This window comes from Myotis lucifugus, unplaced genomic scaffold (genome assembly GCF_000147115.1).
Source record: "Myotis lucifugus unplaced genomic scaffold, Myoluc2.0 scaffold_13, whole genome shotgun sequence".
NCBI lineage: Eukaryota > Metazoa > Chordata > Mammalia > Chiroptera > Vespertilionidae > Myotis > Myotis lucifugus.
The window spans coordinates 6,149,627-6,168,502 of record NW_005871061.1 but is presented as its reverse complement, the minus strand read 5'-3'; the positions used below and the strand labels follow the sequence as shown (position 1 = coordinate 6,168,502).

Here is an 18,876-nt window from a genome sequence, read left to right as displayed (position 1 = left end):
GGGTGATCAGTTAGGTCCGGGCCACCCACCCGGCTCCCTCAGCATCTGGGAGCCTGGCAGCGGTGCTGCCCCCCCCCACCCCCTGCAGCCACTGCTGCCTCTGGTCACCATCTGCAAAGAAATTGATCAGGGCCAGGAGGAGGCCCCGCCCCCTGCTGGTCACCATCTGCAAGGTGATCAGCAGGGCGATTGGGCCTCAGGCTCACACCCACCTTGGCCTGGCACCGCCCACCTGCTCCACCATCCCACCGCAGTCCCACTCTCGCCGGGGCCCATTGGGCCCCACAGTGCCACCACTGCGGCCCGCTGCCAGCACAGCTTCGCCAACACCCACCATATACCGCACCGCCCCCTGGTGGTCAGCGCACGTCATAGCAAGTGGTCAAACTCCTGGTTGAACAATTTGCATATTAGGCTCTTATTATATAGGATTCCTCTTCTTTGCTCTCCAGGACTGTCTTATGACTCGCCAGTTTGAATGTCCCAGATTGCATTTCCTCTGCTATTTCAGAATAGACTGGATTTACCTCCTAGTTATACAGGCTGACAGTAGCCATATTCCTTTTCAAGTGTCATGAGCCAGGAAGACATAGAAAATAAATTTGGCTAATAAATCACAATCATAGTAACAGATTAAACAGACCAAGGAATCCCAATCCCCAATGTCATCATTTTAAGAGATCAGCTCATTTAACACTAAAATGTATCTATCCTTAGGCTGAGTGATAACATATATGAATCAGCACCCAGCAACATTATAATGATAAGATATTTCATGGAAATATAGGGTGGAATTATGGCAGTTATGCCTATATCTCTAAGGAGCCAATCACATCTAATGGTTTATAAGCAGTACAGTAGGATCAGTTGACTATATGATAAACTGTGAGAGGTAAAATCCAGAGTACTGCTATGTACCTTCCCAGTTAATTTAAAAGGTTACTTTTCCAGAGAGAAACATATATCTGATAAGAGTATATACCTCTTGGCTCACCTAAGATTTGAATCCTAAGTACTGGTTTAAAGAGGATGGCTGATTTCTATACGTCTCCTAGATCCCTCAATCCAACAATAGTTTTTTATGAAATTGGTTTTTATGAGCCATTTATTCAATCAATAACCAAGGTTGATCCCTGAATCCCCACCCATCCAAATATTCCTCTTATAGAAAAAACTTTAAAGCTAGAGTACACATGTGAAATTACTTGAAGTACCTAATACAAACTGAGGTACAAAAAGTACTCAAATGTGGCAATTAAATAATTAAATTAGTACAACAGAGCCTAGGTATCTGGGGTCTTGGCACTTTTTGCTTTATTGTCTATTTTGCAACCTTTGTTGATAAGTCATCTATATGGAGAATCAACTATTCAGTGCTCATTTTTCCATATAAAATTAACTTTTAATTTTTCCTTGCACAAATCACATTTTCCTTTAACAAATGATAATTTTTTAAAAGCATGATTGAAATAGTGGTTTAAAATGGACATTGATATAGTTCAATCACTGCCATACTTACCTGAACCAAAAAATAATGTGGTTATGAGAAAAAGACTACTTTTCCTCATAAATATTAGAAGTGTCTGGGTTCAGAACTATTATGGTAGACTTTATGTGGCTAATATAAAGTTTGGGAACTCTCTATATCATTGACAATCCAGTGGCGGGAGTAGAAAACACAATCTAGATAAAGTACTTAAAATGACTGACTTGATGCAGAATTTATGAGGAAATGTTAGGCAGCAATTACAGATAAATGGAGTATTAAGGACCAAAGGAAGTAAAACTTGGATTTATTTCTGCATTGCAAGAAAGAAGCAATTGAGACTGTATAGAGAAGGAAGCTCAAACTCAGTGATCCCTGACTACCTGGTTTACAACCAGAGCTAGTTTATAAAGCACAGAAAGACAAGGGCACATGAAATTATTTTGAGAAAAGAAGAAACCTAAAATAAATAGTTGGGAATAAACTGTTTAAAAACAAACAAATAAAGGATCATATAAAATGTGGTAATCACCAAATTTAAAAAAGAAAATTACAGTCATTGAGGTTTTATGAAACACTCACCTTAGTTCGCTAAATGGAATGGAACAAGAATACAAACAAAAACCTAGAGATTGAGTTTAGCCAAACTGTAGAAATAATTTGGAGGATAATTATTGAAAATGGAGATATGAGGAAAAATAAGAATATAAATACAGTTGGTCATGGCCTTACTAGAAAGAGATAAATATAAAAAGGAAGAGAATGACTTCACTACAGAGGCCTATAATGGAAATAAAAAAGGATTTTCCTAATACACCATAGATTATAAGGAAAAAACAAGCAATAACTATTTAAACAGCAAGAAAAAAAGTAACATGACTAATCTGCCTTTCATATATTGCCAATATCAAACTACAGATTGTTATTCTTAAATATTAAGCACTAAAATTATAACTTCATACTATTCAGATACAAACATTATGTACATACTGAAAAAATCCTATATAATGAGAGGAAATATGCTAATTATCTGTTACGCTGTAAAGTCACAACCAGATCAGCAGGCTATATCCCTGCCCTCTGCTCAGGCAGCTGCAAGGCCCGGGGTAGGATAGGATACAATAAGAGGGGATAAGAAAGGAGAGGGAGAGGAAGGCAGGCCTGCATGCAGACAGGCCTAGAGGAGAAACAGAAATACAGAAAGGGAACAAGCCAGCGAGGGGCAGGATGCAGGCTGCACAGAGCTGGGAGTCCCTCCCAGACACGGGAGGAGGGCGGTGGGTCCCCGGACGGAGGGGTGGACAGTACGAGGCCTTCCGAGCAGAGGTTCTCCTTCCTTTGCAGCAGCAGCACCCAGGCCACACTGGTCTCGGCCACTCTCGCTGGGCCAGGCGTCCCAGGCAGGGAATGGGAGCAGGACGATGTCAGGGAGGAATAAAACCAAGGTGGGTAGGGAAGGAAAAGGTGAGGGAGGGCAGGGGTAAAGATAAAGGAAAGAAGGAATGTGGGGAGGGAGGGAGGGTAGGAGAAAGATGGGAAGGATGATGGAACAGAAGTAGGAAATAAGGTTGGAAAGAAAAGTTTATAAATGATGAGTCAGTAGGAAAAAGTGTTACATAAAGGAGAGAGAAAAATTGTGTGAGAGGGAGAAGCCAATAAGGAAGTCAAATACAATTATGTGTGAAGGGGCTAAGATTAAAAAAGAAAGTTAATAGAGGTGACCAGACTGGCAGGGAGGGAAGTTAGGGGTGACCAGGCTTGCAGGGGAGGGCAGTTAGGGGGATCAGGCAGGCAGGCAGAGTGGTTAGGGCAGGCAGGCAGGCAGAGTGGTTAGGGCAGGCAGGCAGGTGAGCGGTTTGGAGCTAGATGTCCTAGATTGCGAGAGGGATGTCCAATTGCCAGTTTAGGCCTGATCCCATTGGACATACCCCAAGGACTGGAGAGGGTGCCGGTCAGGTTGAAGGACCCCACCCCCATGCATGAATTTCATGCACTGGGCCTCTAGTTCAATATAAACAACTTTTCCCAAACAGCAAAGATGGGGGGGTATTTTAACTAATGAACTTCAATTTACTAAAGTTCTGTGGAACACCAAAAAAATTATTTTTTGCTGATCTGACACAAAAAATAGGTATAATTTTGATTTATTCACACCAGATAACTATTGTGTTGGCTGTTGTCATTTTTTTTTATTTGACCATCTAAGGGCAAAGAGGTCAGTGCCCTTGACTAAATAGTCAGGTATTGCATGCTTTAAAAATTCTTGCGACACACCAGTTGAAAACTGCTGAACTAAACCAACTTCAAATGGGGAAATACAATAAAAAATAGTATAATTTTAAAATATTGGAGTAGTTATGAGTCTGGGCAACTTACTGCTAGATAATATTCAATCCATAAAGATATTAGAACATAAAACTGAATAGTCATATGCAGATTATAATGTGCAGAGTTAACCTTCTTATACCATAGTAAAGAAAAAATGCCTTTTTAAATGTAAAATTTTAACAATAAAATGAAAATACACATGAAGAAAAGTTAAAAAGTGTACCATATAGCAAGAAGTGCTGCCTTTATTACCATCAAGCTTTGGTAAACCTTATAGACTGGTACTTGAGAACCTGAGTTGAGCTCTGGTTTTTGCATTTTTTTTTAAGTTAACCGTTAGATGCCTACGGAGGTATAAGTGGTCTTTTTTATACTAGTATATTTGGCTTCCATTCTTTTCCCCAAAGTATTTAGTCTGGGATATAGTTTTCTTAAAATATCCAAAGAAAAGTGAAAGGTCATACTCCAGACTTGGAAAAAAGGAATTCTTAAAGCTGAGCCAATTTCTCTCTGCACCACACCCCATCACTCATCTGAGGCATGCACGTGCACACACACAGATAAACACACACACACACACACACACACACACACACACACACACACGTTATTGCACATAAAATAAAATACTGGAAGACCAAAATTCACATAATCAAAATTTTGAGCAAACAAGTAACACACAATATACACAATTTGGTCAAAGCTCTACAGATTTTGGGTCAGTACAAATTTAGCCCAATCCTCTAAACCCCGCCAGATGTGTAGAGTTACACATGGATAACTGATGTTCAGATGACCTTACAAGTCATTCAACCAGCAAAGAAGGGCAGACACACTTGTCTTCAGCATACAGAGCTCTCTAGGTCCAGAAAGCATATGGATACATTTTACAACTATTTTCAATAAGAAGTTATGCAATAAAATGTTTTCTTTTCGTTTAACCTCTAGCTTTCCTAGGAATTCAAACACAACATCTAGCCATGAACATCCCAGGCAACAAACACATCACGTTTAGTAAACATGTCAATTGAACTGTTGACCAGATGATGATAAAAAGGCCACATTTTTTGTAAAGGTTAAACAGCAAGGAGAAGAGGCTCCAAAAGGAGTAATGAAGCGAAACTGTACAAGGACATTTCCAAAACAGCTTATATGTGTGTTTTGTGTGAAGCAGTCTCTAAGAAGTCATAAAATCCTCATTGCTTAGCCATTTAAAAATAGGAGCATATAAAGGCAGACTTAAAGTGCTTAATTGTGTCTCTGATTTTTTTTCCTGAACAATTAATATGGATTTTACACTAATCCACTAGTGAGGAATTTTAGGTTGTTATTTTTGTTTGTTTGTTTGTTTGTTTTGTGTGTTTTGTTTAAGCTGTTCACAATTAGCAACATGAAGCTTACTAAAGACGACATTTTCAGGAAAATTTATCACAATTTCTTGAGTCATTAAACTGTTTTTGACCATTGATTTGTAGATACAAAATAAAAGTTGCTGCAACAGCTAATACTGTTTTACAGACTACATTCAAACAACAATAATTTCCTTAAAAATAAGATATTTTCTACTTATTTGAGATCATTAAAAATATTTCTAGTAAAAATGATTCCTTTATGAAACAGATATAAGAGCCTTAAATAAAATTTATACTTCAGGAAGTACATTAAATTTCTGAAGCTTGAATATCACAACGTATACCTTAGAATCCAAGGTAATTAGAGAGTTTAAAATAAAAGTCCTTAATTCAATATTTTAGCAGGGAGGAAAAATAAATGTTTTAAATAAATGTTTCTTAATAGACCATTTGCAGCTTCACAGTTATCTAGGGAGTTTGTTATTTTTAAATAGAGATTTTGGGGCCTCACTGCAGACTTACATGGGCCCAGCAATATGCATTTACCAAGCTCCTCAACTGATTCCGGAGTATGGAAAAGCAGGAAAATCACTGACAGGAATAGAGAATGTGAATGAGAACTCTAGAGGGAAACAAGCATGCGTTTTCATTGCTCTCTTGCATTAGAATATTAAACTGCACTTTTCCTGCTACTTAATTTCGCTAACATAAATTAAAGACAGAGTCACACAGTATTATAATTTCTTAAAGCAAAACCAACAATTATTATTCCATAGAACTCCAACTCAAAATGCATATGTATATATTTCCCTAAGAAGGTCCATGATAAACAAGACATAACACTGATCTTACTCCAAGGATACCAAAGTATTTATAAAACAGAAAAGACTAATCTGAACCCCAGTTGTCTGAGAAAGTTCAAATCAAATACAAAAGGCCTTACCAATTTTAACCTGTTTGTGCCTATTACTTTTAAAAAGGCAGCTTTTAAAAGTTTTTCAAGCCCCAGCCAGGTTAGAGCATCATCCCAATATGCCAAGGCTGTGGGTTAGATCCCTGCTCGGGGCACATATAAGAAGCAACCAAAGAATGCATAAATAAGTGGAACAACAAGTCAATGTTTCTCTCTCTAAAAAAAATCAATATTAAAATAAAATTTTTAAGTTTTTTAAAAGATCAATAATAACATATTGTATTTTGTTAGTTGCTTATCCAAATTATTCCATTATCAATAAAGGTTCTTTAAAAAGTGTTAGACAAGGACCATGACAGTTCGAATTTTTTAAACCTTGTTCAATTCAAAGATCCTTTGCTAATACAAACAGTATTTTACATAATTTTGACATATTGTGTGTTTGCTTATTTATTTACAGTAGAACAGATGCTCACTTAATTCATTAAAGGTTTCAGGTTGATCAGATTTATCTGTGTATTTTTTAAACTAATAATAAATCACTTACTGATGGTTCAATCAATTTTTGCACATTTATTATTCCATTTCATCACCTACTTAATTTTCTGAATCAATCTTTATTTATAAACACCTTGTCCTCTTCCGCTTCTATGCCTGTGTCATGCTGAAGATTTTGATCCCTATGGTGCAAGGACAGACCCAGAATCAGGAAGTAGATAATACAGGGCACAAGAGAAAGGGAATAGACACTATTTATTCACATATGGGAGTGAAGAAGATGGCATAACAAAATGATCATACTTTCATTTAAAGAGAAACCTTCTTTATAATTATTAATTCCACAGTTGTACCATTTAAAAAATAATAGGACTATGTCACTTGGTAATATAATTAACTGGAACTGAGTACATGATCTCATATCTAAAATCCCTGCCTACTTTTATTTTTCATTCCATTTTCTTTCATACAAAAGTTAAAGTTCTTGTAATGTTTGGAATTTTAAAAACATTACTTTTACCATTGTTTGTTGTTTAAATTAAATAAAAAACAACAATATACAATTTCTAATACCCATTTGTGATATTTTAGTGTAGTCATTCATTCTATTCAATATTTACTTCAGCATCTACCACATACCAGGCACTGACCCACCTATATTTTTCTAACTTTAATTTACATGTGAATGAAGTCTAAAATGCAAACACTGATTCTGGTATGTCTAGACTAGGTCTCAAGATTCTGCACTGCTAAAAAAAAAGCATTAGGTGATATCGATCATACTTTGATTATAAAGGGTCTAATCTGTCTAACTTGAAAAAGATAAAGTCATGCTAAACAAGAACAATCTTTTAACTCCCAGGGCTGAAAGTCCTATTGTTTAAAAGTATGTTTTATTGTGCCAAAAATACTAGCCAAAAAAAGACTGGTCTTGGGGCATGGAGTCTAAAAGCCCAGCAGCATAGTCATTATTACAGAATTTTGCAGTTTTATATATCAAGTAGTGACCCAGTGCACAAAATTCATGCACAAAAGGGGATTAATTAGCAGAAATATTTTAATATTGCTATTTGCCCTTTCTCTATAATAGAAGTGTCAGAGGTGAAGGAAAATTAGTAAAATGTATATGAAAATCTTCCTCCTGTCAGAGTCTGGGGCACACCATGTGACCCAGAGTGAAGTCCCCGCCCACCCACATGCACCTTGAAATTGCACGAGACCCAGACCCAGCTGGCCCCACCCCCATTGGGCTAGATCCAGACCTGGCCAGTCCCACCCTTGTCAAGCCCCGCTGGGCAGGGTCACAGCCTCAGGTCCCCTGGCCCGGTGCCAGGCAGGGGACATAGCCTAAGGTACCCTGTCAAGCCCCACTGGGCAAGGGTTGCAGCCTGAGGTTCCCCGGCCCGGCACCAGGGTTAGGGGTATGGCTCGAGGTCTCCCGGCCCAGCACCAGGGTGGGGGGCGTGGCCTGAGACCTCCTGGCCTGGTGCCGGGGCGGGTGGTGCAACCTGAGGTCCCCCAGGCAGGGGCAGGAGGTTCACTTGAGGTCCCCCATCAAGCCCCACCGGGTGGGGGACACAGCCTGAGATCCCCCATCAAGCCCACCAGGCTGGGGGCATGGTCTGAGATCTCCAGTCAGGCCCCACCAGGCAGGGGGCGCAGCCTCAGGTCCCCCGTCAAGCCCCGCCGAGAGGGGGGAGCAGCCTGAGGTCCCCCAACCTGGTGCCAGGGTGAGGTTGCAGCCTCAGTTCCCCCAGCCCAGTGCCGGGGCAGAGGGTGCGGCCTGAGGTCCCCCAGCCTGGCACCAGGGTGAGGGGCATGGCCTGAGGTCCCCTATGAAGCCCCACGGGGGCATTGGGGGGCGCACAGCCTCAGGTCCCTTCTGATTGCTTGTTAAGGCTCGTTATGGGACCTCCTCTGTGGGTGCAGCCATCTTGTGTTACGGAACCCCCACCCCCCACCTCCACTGTGGGCGCTGCCATCTTTGTGGCAGAGTGATGGTCAATTTGCACATTCACTCTTTATTATATAGGATTAGGCAGGGGTGGGGAACCTTTTTTCTACCAAGGGCCACTTGGGTATTTATAACATCATTTGCAGGCCATACAAAATTATTAACTTAAAAATTAGCCTGCTATCTTTGGTCAAATTAACTAACTCACCCCCCTAAATGCCTTGGCAGGGCCAGACCCAATAATTCTTGGGCCTTTTATGGCCTGCGAGCTTCACATCCCCTACCCGACAGGGGGTACAGAGAAGAGGTAGCCTGAAAGAAATTTACATTAGCTGTAGGCAAAGGGGAAGGAAACTGTGAAGTGGGACCTGCTCTGGGATAGGCACAGAGTGAACGTAAATTTCTGCTCCTGTAAATTGGCTGTGGGCAATAGTCCCGAAAGCCCATGTGTAAACAACAATTGGAAGTTCCTTGAGTTATATGGTGCCCAGCTAAAATCATCCCAGAAACAGCCACCTTGGAAATTAATCTGAAGTTCAAATAGGCAATGGAAGGACTGTGAGCAGCCTTTTTTTTTAAAGCCATGAACAGACTCAGTACTGTCACTTATTCTCTGGCTCCTGTAATTTAATTAAGAACTTATGAGAATTTTCTCCTTATCAGAAGCCACATCTGAATAACACCATCCATTAACAATTTGTGATCTGGCATTGTAGCCTGTCATCAAGAAAGGACTGCAGTTTTTAAATTGCAACAAAAGCTAAACGATTAAATATAATCTAGTATACAAAAGATAGCACTATCAGAACATGACTAATGCCAAATTCAGAAAGAAAAATAACCGAAGGACTTGTATGCATGCATATAAGCATAACCAATGGACGCAAGACACTGGGGGGTGGTGGTGAGGGCATGTGCCAGGGGATAGGGGCGGTCAGGGGAAGGTCAATGGGGGGGAAAAGGAGACATACTACTATTTGTAATACTTTAAACAATAAAATAAAATTTAAAAACATACATATAAAGTCTTGTTTAAAAAAACAACAACACAAAAATAAAGCAAATTTTTAAATCCTGTAAAAAAAAAAAAGAAAAAGAAGATATGGAGAACATTCTACATTGCAAGGATCAACAGTTTATTGCGAGCTGAGATAATCTGTTGCTGTAGCGGAAATTTTAAAAGTTTAAGGAAAAAGTGAGTGAGCTTGGCTGATATTGAAAGCAATCAATAAATACTTGTTGAAGAACCAAAGATCTCATGACATTGTACTATCAGGCTAAAATGGAATCTCTAGTCACCTCTAGTTACCAGCTTAATAAAAACTGTGCTGTATTCACATCAAGATTTTTTTTTAAAATACTGCTATAAAATTAACAGAAATGCTTTCCCAATGAGCTGAGAACACAGGTAGAAAAATAAAATGGACTTTGTTGCAGCAAATTTTAGAAAACAGTCATACCACACTTCTTTCCTGTTTCCAAAGGAGTCACTGTAGTCTTTTGAGTATAGATTAAAAGGAACTAGAAATACAATGAGGAATTTGTTCCTAGAATAATAAACACACACACACACACACACACACACACACACACACACACACACACAAACACACACACAGTCGTTTTCTGTGGGTTTATACTTACTCTTATTTAGAACTAACTGAATACACATTTGAACCATTTCAGGAACTGGCATTAACATTATAATTATGCTCTTGGATAGTGTAAGCCCAGAAACGTTTAATATGACCTTTTCACCTTTCTTTACTTTTTTCTCCTATAAACCTATCCCTTAGAAGCCACCAGGGAGCCAGGTCTTATAGCTTTGGCTCACTTATGATTCCAGGCTTGGGGCCATTTCCTTAAATAAACCCTTACTTTCTTTGCTACAAACTCCTGTTCACATTAAATGCATACAGGCAAATGGCCCCTTTAGTATGGTAACAAAGTTAGTTTATTCCCATGTTTAAAAAACCTGACTTTCAATTCAGAAGTCACAGCAAAGAAAAATAAGGTACACATTAACTTTGTTATAGTTATGATTTTCACTAGTCTAGAAAATACACTAATTACAGACTCATTACTCTGCAACTTTACCAAAACTTCCTATCAGACCACCAAAGTCTAGCATTGAACTTTCACCACTATTTCCATCTTTAAATATCATAGGGCACATGCCATTTATCTTGGGGAAAAAATCAGAAGCCCCTAGATCAGTGGTTCTCAACCTTCCTAATGCCGCGACCCTTTAATACAGTTCCTCATGTTGTGGTGACCCCCAACCATAAAATTATTTTCGTTGCTACTTCATAACTGTAATGTTGCTACTGTTATGAATCGTAATGTAAATATCTGATATGCAGGATGTATTTTTATTGTGACAAATTGAACATAATTAAAGCATAGTGATTAATCACAAAAACAATATGTAATTACATACGTGTTTTCCGATGGTCTTAGGCGACCCCTGTGAAAGGGTCATTCGACCCCCAAAGGGGTCGCGACCCACAGGTTAAGAACCGTTGCCCTAGATGAAGCCAAGAATTTTTCTATCATCAGTCCCTATAACATATGCAAATAAGTTGAAACAGGTCTGCTGTATTTCATGACTGCCTCAATTTACGGTAATTTGTGTTCAACCGTGATTCACAAGCTGCCGAAAACTAATCAATACACAAGATTCAAACAAAATTTTAAAACAATGCTATTTATGACAAATAACTGAGATGAAAATGCTAAGATTTCCACTATATCATATTATTTTAATTTGAATGATCCTTTATGACTGATTTGCAGGTGGTTATAACTTGCAAATTAAGTTGTCAGAAATTAGGCTGATGTGACCCAAGTGATCAGGAATTTACAATGAAAGCTGCATTTTGAGGCTTCAAACTTTATTGCTGATGTCCTGGGTAAGAATTGTTTTTTTGTGTTGTTTTTTTTTTTTTTGCAGCCTTGTCCAAAGAACAGCACTAATTGAATATTGTCAATTTAGAGAACAAGTGGTTAACGTCCCTGGTTCAACACTAATTAACTGGTAGCAGTGTTTGACCAGGGTATTATTTCTTGGCCTTTCCAGTGTCCTCTCACTAAAACCGATTACTTTAATACCAACTCAACTAACAGCACAGAAACATTGTTCGAAATGAAACCCAAGAGAAATTTTTCAACTTATATGAAAAACAAATACCTCTAGGGTCAATTAATATCCGAACTTCACACAGCGGTTCATTCAGTCATAAATGTGTAAAATCATTCAAGTGAGCTTTGAAGATCTGAGCAAAATACTCAGTAATAATCCAGTTTAGAGGAATGAACAATGCGGTCACACTCTACCTTGCAGATTCTACACTAGCTGACATTTTTTTTTCTGTTGTTTATTGTACAATTGCAGTTTCTCTCCTAATACAATGCCTCCCACTGCTTTATTCATGTATTGGTACGTTCTAGCCAGACGGGGCAGGAACGCACGAAGACATATATGTCAGAGAAAATGTTCTATAAACCGAAAAAGTAAACAACTTTCTTTATAAACTTCAAAAACAATATCCCACTCACAAGTGGGGTTAAAAAAGCTTTGTTGTTAATCTGCACTTATGTATGTCATCTCGTCCCGTCCGTACAGTTTATCCGAATCCCACTACGCACCCACCGACAGAAGCCCTCAAAGTGAAAGCCAGTGAGGGGCAGGGAAAGGTACTAACGAGAAAGCGCCAATGGCTTCGGGAAACGCACCTGGTCAGCCGGTCAGTAGAAGCAGACGGAGTGCAGAAAGGGCAGGCCTAAGATCTCCTTGAAATCCTTCAACAGATCCACCAGGTCGTCCTCCATGTTATCCACGAGGAGAATGCAATGGCACAGCTCACAGAAGAGGAACGACCCCAATATGGCTTCGTTGTCGTCGTCCTGGATATCCACGTTGATCACATGCACCGGCTGGCAGGTCACCTTCTGCCTGGCATTCAGCTCCCTCACCACCCGGTTGTACACTCTCTCTTCGCAGGTGAGGATCAGGTCGAATACATCTTGGCAGTTCTGGAACCTTTCCGGCCGGGGCTTGATTCGCTTGTTTCTCTGCAGCATGCTCAAAATGCCGTTCTGCGTGTAGAGATCTTTGTCTTTCCGAACGAGATCTTCGTACATCTGCTCATAGGTAGTTTGGAAATCATACACGTTGGGCTTGTTGGGATTTGGTCCCGGAAGCCTCACGTAAGTCCCTGTGCCAAAGGACCGGACGCGGAGGAATCCCCGTCTCCTAAGCAAGCGGTGGGCCTCCATGCTCCGGTTCTGGTTGCTGGAGCACACAATGGCCAGCCGCAGCTGCGATTTGGCCTCGGCCATACTGTCCTCACCAGGAAGGTGGTGGCCGAGGTTCCCGGCAGCCATGGTGGGTGGTGGCAGCGGCAGCGGTGATAGTAGCGGCAGTTGGAGTAACGTAACGGCAGCTTCTTACAGTTGCAGGACACGCAGCAACGACCCACGCCAGGCCAGGACCCAACGGCTTCTGTGGCGCAGGCTGTGGCGCAGGCGCTTAAGCAGGTGCCAGAGCGCCCCCCCTCCCCTCCACGCAGGCCCAGAGCCGGCGTGTCTCTCCCAGCGCCCCTCCCCCACACACACCTCCAACGGTCTTAAGAAGGCCCACCCCACGGGCATGCGCGCAACTGCTTTGTGCATCTGGCAGAAGCCCAAGCTCCTCGTAGGACTACCCACGGGCACGGGCACATTTCCTTTCTCAATAACTTTAATCTGGGAATACCTACAGCCTTCACTGTCGGGATTTTCTTAATTGCATGATTTCCTGAACAGGGAATTTTGCAGGTGTGTTTCATTGTGGAGGACTGATCCACTAGTACCATTTTTGCTGCACCTACAATGTTCACATATGAAAACCAGTGGAGCTCAGGACATGGAGAGGAAAGGGAAATAACACTGTTGAATAGGATGTACTAAATGCATAGTTTGACCCCCTTCGATTTTCACAAAGAAGCCCGCAACTACAATTAGTACTCACATACGTTTTCCAGCTGGTTTGTCCCCGAATGAGCCTAGAACAGTGTCAGACACACAGTAGGTTCTCGGGTGATGTTTATTAAATGATAAACAAATGACTCCAAAATCTATAATATTTTAAGTTATCTTCTAGTACAGCGATTTTCAAAGGGTGTCGCAGAAAGAACACTGGAGCGCCTTTAAGGATTTTTCTGGGCTGGGGGTGGGGCACGGCTGCCGCTGAGGCCCGGGGTCAGGGCTTTATGAGGGTCCCCGTGGCTGCAGGAGCCACAGCTAGGGAAGAGGCCACAGGGAACCAGGGACATGGAGGTGTAGAGGGGCCCTTGCCAGATCGTGGGGTGGGGAGGAACGGAAGCGGAGAGTGCTGCTTCAGGTGCTCGCCAAGGCACCGATTCGGCGAATGACGTACCCGCCATGTTTGAGAACTACACTGCGCACTTTGACACAGACAAGCGTCCCCAACATGTGGGACACTTCCGGTGCCTCTTACTTTGATAATGTCCAGCCCCTGACCTATCTTAATTCAGACACTGTGCTCATCTGTTTCGACATCAGTGCACCACAGATACTGGACAGTGTGCACAAGAAGTGGCAAAGGGAGACTCAGGAGTTTTGCGCCAGTGCCGAGGTGTGCTGGTTGGCTGTAGACTGGACATGCGACCCATCTGGCCACACTGCGGGAGCTGTCCAAACGGCAGCGTATCCCGGTTACACATGAGCAGGGCACTGTGCTAGCCAGCCACGCAGCTAGGGGCCATGTCCTAGGTAGAGTGCTCCTCCTAGCCTTCTGAGTGCAGTGACAGGATGTCTTCCACGTGCACACAGTGGCCACCCTTACCGACTCACGCTGGGGACTGCGTCTATCTGCCCGACCAGTGGAACCAAAAGAAAGGCAAGATACACAAGGACTGAGCTAAGAGTTGCAACCTCATGTGAGAAGCCAGTGTCAGGAGGAGTAGCGAAGGGCATCATTCTTCCCCTGCCTGCTCCCTGGCTTCCTGACCTCCTGACTCTGGCTGGGACTTTAGGGCAGGCTGAGTGAGCAATTCTCCTGGGCAAGAGACCCAGAGGCAGAGGGTGCCACCACTGCCACATCCTCATCCCGTCCTCTTCACAGAAATTTGAGGGAGCTAGCAGGGTAGGCATCTGGGCCTGGAGCTGGGAAGGGTGGTAGGGTGTGTGGGGGTGGGGGAGAGCTGCCATCAGGCAGTGACCACGGTTGAGTGTCAGTATATGAAGGGTGCCTTCCCTCTCCACCACCAGTCCCCGTATCCTGGTCCTGGCTTCATTCCCTGAGGAAAGTGTCCATTCCATGACCTTCCCTTTTCCTCTTCTCTCACTTCTACAGCTGTTCTCACTCCTCCTAACCTCCAGGCAACATGCACTAAACTAAAAAGTTGAGAAACCCCCTACCCCTATATATCCACCAGTCCTAGTTCCTCCCTCTCTTCCCCCAACAACCCCCAATAAAGGCCATGTCCATGGAAAAAAATTATAAAACATGCAATAACTGACAATTTAGTGAGAAGCACTGACCTCTTTTCCCTTAGACTGCCAACTTAAAAAATGACAACAGCCAACACAATAGCTATCCAGTGTGAATGAATAAAAATTATACCTATTTTTTTATGTCAGATCAGCAAAAAATATATTTTGGTGTGCCACAGAATTTTAGTAGTTAGTCTGTGTGTGCCATGACATGACAAAGGTTGAAAATCACTGTTCTAGTATTTTAATCTCTCAACCCCACCCAATCAGAAGCCATCTCTTCCTTTTTGACCTGGTCAAACAGCTTATTGCCTCTGATGACACTGCTGCTTCTGGCCTAGTAGCATTAGTTATTTTGCATTTCTCAAGTTTTCTCTACCATAACATAAACTCTTTCAGGGTGCACTGTCCATATTTTCCAAGCAACCTAACTTAATGGCTCATTAATGACAGCCTTCATATGTATGTTTATTGAACATCTCTATCCCAGCTACTTTGTTAGTGAGGGGGACCAAAATTTGCCATCCCCCCCAAAAAAGTGCCCGAGATGTTGATTTTTTTTGTTGTTCTCAAAAATAAAAAAATATATATGACCTGTCCTCTCACAGAAGAAACAAACCCGAAAGAGAAAAAAATTAACAATAAGGTCCATGAAGCTTCACATCCTCTTAAGGTATTCATTGTGAAGTTCAGTGTCAGGAGCAGCAGGGAACTATCGGGTCTGGCCTGCCCAGAGTCCCTCTAATCCAGTGGTTCTCAACCTTCTGGCCCTTTAAATACAGTTCCTCATGTTGTGACCCCAACCATCAAATTATTTTCGTTGCTACTTCATAAATATAATTTTGCTACTGTTATGAATCGTAATGTAAATATCTGATATGCAGGATGGTCTTAGGCAACCCCTGTGAAAGGGTCGTTCGACCACCAAAGGGGTTGCGGCCCACAGGTTGAGAACCGCTGCTCTGGGCAGAGTGTAGTGGGATTACAAACTTGCAGCCAAAGGGTGAGTGGTAGTTGATCCCCACCTCCTAGAACACCTGATGGGGAATGCCAATGTTGCACAAACAGACACAGCCCGCATGCTCTCCCACTGGGAGAGGCAGTCCCAGAGCCAGTGACCACTTGGCATCAATGCCCTGTTCGACTTCATGCACTGGAGGATCTATGCTGAGTACTGGTGCCCAGTTCTGGTTGGCCCAAGCCACAGCTGCCTTGTACCAGGGCTGATACCACAAGAAGGCGTTCTCGGGACAATCCAGTCAGTTGATCACCAGGTCCACTAGTGAGCAGATCTTTGAGACTAGACACTTGTTGGTCTTGGGTCTTGCTGAAGAGAGACAGCTCGTTGGTGATGGACTCAAGCATCTTGACAAAGTTGGGCAGGAAGAAGGTCACCTGGACATCATGGTTGGCTAGGTGTCTTCCACAGCTGACACCCTGAGCCCCCTTCACATGGGGCCCACATAGCAAAGCCACTGTAGGCTTCTGGTGAACATTTTTGGGATTCAACCTGTTGGGTCCTCCGAGTAGAGTCAAGTGACATCTGACTGGCTGACATGCCTGTCATCTCCAGTCTCTACTCCAGAGTCAACCCATGCTTTTCAGCCACAGATAACAGCTTTTTATGTAGCTCATAGGAAACACTTGGGACAAGCAAGCCAGAGTCTATGCAGAACTCCTTGCTCACATTGTGGGGCACTGTGATCCGTGCGTAGACTATGGGCTCTGACTCCAGGATATTCTCATCGTGACGGTAGTGAGTAGGCCTTTCATTTGGGATACCCCTGGAATGGGTACCACTTTTCCTCCCAAATGTATCAATCTCCTCAAACACAGATACTTTGTCAAATAGGGTAAGGTTCCCTTCAAAATCAAAATCTGTGTCTGGGATCTCTTCAATATCATCCCCAAAGCACCCATCGTCTTTATTCTTCATTTGGCCACGCTTTAAACAATTTTTCTTTGGAGTTGCCTGATTTGAGTGCCTGCTGTTAGATGACCAGGAGTTGTGCCAATGACAGAAACTTTTGGACTGACTCAAAGGCTCCATGTGCCTGTCCACATAGCTCTTGGAACACAGCTGCTGCTGCAAGGAAATGGCAGCATCCTGGCTCTTCACATCTGTTCTCTTAGGGATGTTTTGAGGGGCACAGCTAGAAGAGGTTAGCTTCTTGACCAACCTACCTGTGCCATTCTGATTGATACCCACTTGGTACCCAATAACAGAAGGGCCTAATTCTGTCTTATGAAGGTCTCCAAAATGTTGGTTTTCTCCAGGACCTGGTATCTCCAGAAATTTTAACTCCATAATGTCACCTGCACTGAAGGTGAATTCTGGCACAAGGCACTTCACTCCATTGTGGAAAGGCCGAGAGACAAATGGTCTGGCTGACATGATTGACTACTGATACTCTTCCCTGATAGACACCCAAGCTATCTCCACAGTTGAGGGACACAATACTGCCCAGCCAATTGGTAGCCATGTTTCAGATGTGAGACCACTTCTGTATGAGCTCAGAAGAAATCACCCATATGAATTACCTTATTTGTTTCATTAATGTTGTGAGTCACCCCACTAGACTGTAAGCTCCATGAAGGCAAGGAATCTTGACTGTCTTGTTCAGTCAATAAGAATGCCTCCAAGCCATCAGGCCCACATCTCCTCGACACACCATGCCAATCAGCCCAAACTCAGGGGGGAACCCAGAGACTGGGGGGCTTCTCCAACCCACCCACACAGGCCCTGAGATGTTGATTTTAAACTGGTTCCACTGCTGGGTGTTTAAGAAAACAAAGTAATTCTAAAAGATAGATGCATCCCTATGTTCAATGCAGCATCTACACTAATAACAGAGAAACATGCAAATTAACCATCACTCCGCTGCTCCGCTACACCCACAAGCCAGGCCCACCAGCCAATCAGGAGTGAGTATGCAAATTAACGCAACCAAGATCGCGGCAGCCACAGAGCTGGAGTGAGCAGGAGGCTTGGGTTGCCCCCGGCGATGGAGGAAGCCAAGCTTCCCGCCTGCCCTGGCCAGCCCTGGGCTCTCCTCAAGGCTACAAAGTTTCAATTATAGAAGATAACAAAATCCCAGATACCTGCTTCCCTCGCTCAAGGAGGGGCTAAAAAGAAAAAGAAAAAAAGGAGGGTCTGGGATCTTGGGTCACTGGGGGCCATGGCTAGCCTGCAAACAGCCATCAGCCCCTCACCCAGGCTGGCCAGGCACCCCAGTGGGACCCCCCACCCTGAAGTGGGTGTGGCCAGCTTGAAAATAGTCCTCAGCCCCTCACCCAGGCTGGCCACACACCCCCAGCGGGGACCCTCACTCCATGGGGGTGTGGCTGGCCTGCAAACCACCACAGGCCTCTCTCCCAGGCTGCCCCACACCCCAAGGGAACCCCCACCCAGATCCAGGACACCCTTCAGGGCAAACCACCCGTGCACCAGGCCTCTATCTGTACTAATAAAAGGGTAATATGCTAATTAGACTAGGAGATCTTCCAGGAGACCTTCCAACGTTCTTCTGGACAAAGCCATGGTGGCGGGGCCGAGGTAGAGGCGGTTAGAGGCCAAGAGGGGAGGGCAGTTGTGGGTGATCAGGCTGGTGGGGGGAGAGGCCATTGGGGGTAAGCAGACCAGCAGGGGAGCCAGTTGGGGGCAAGCTGGCCATCAGTGGGGGTCAGTTGGAGGTGATCAGGACAGTGGGGGAGGCAGTTTGGAGTGAACAGGCCAGCAGGGGTGCAGTTGGGGGCGAGCAGGCCAGTGGGGAGGGAAAGTGGGGGCAAGCAGGCCAGAAGGGGGGCAGTTGGGGGTGATCAGGCTGGCAGGGGGGGGCATTTTGGA

At 43.4% G+C, this 18,876-nt stretch overlaps 3 pseudogenes; 1 reads left to right on the top strand and 2 right to left on the bottom strand.

Annotated features, from left to right (window-relative positions):
• Positions 1-12,278: 12,278 nt before the first annotated feature.
• Positions 12,279-12,917, bottom strand: LOC102422241 (annotated as a pseudogene).
• Positions 12,916-14,477, top strand: LOC102421943 (annotated as a pseudogene).
• Positions 14,478-14,509: 32 nt separating this feature from the next.
• LOC102421628 lies at positions 14,510-17,531 on the bottom strand (annotated as a pseudogene).
• Positions 17,532-18,876: the final 1,345 nt, after the last annotated feature.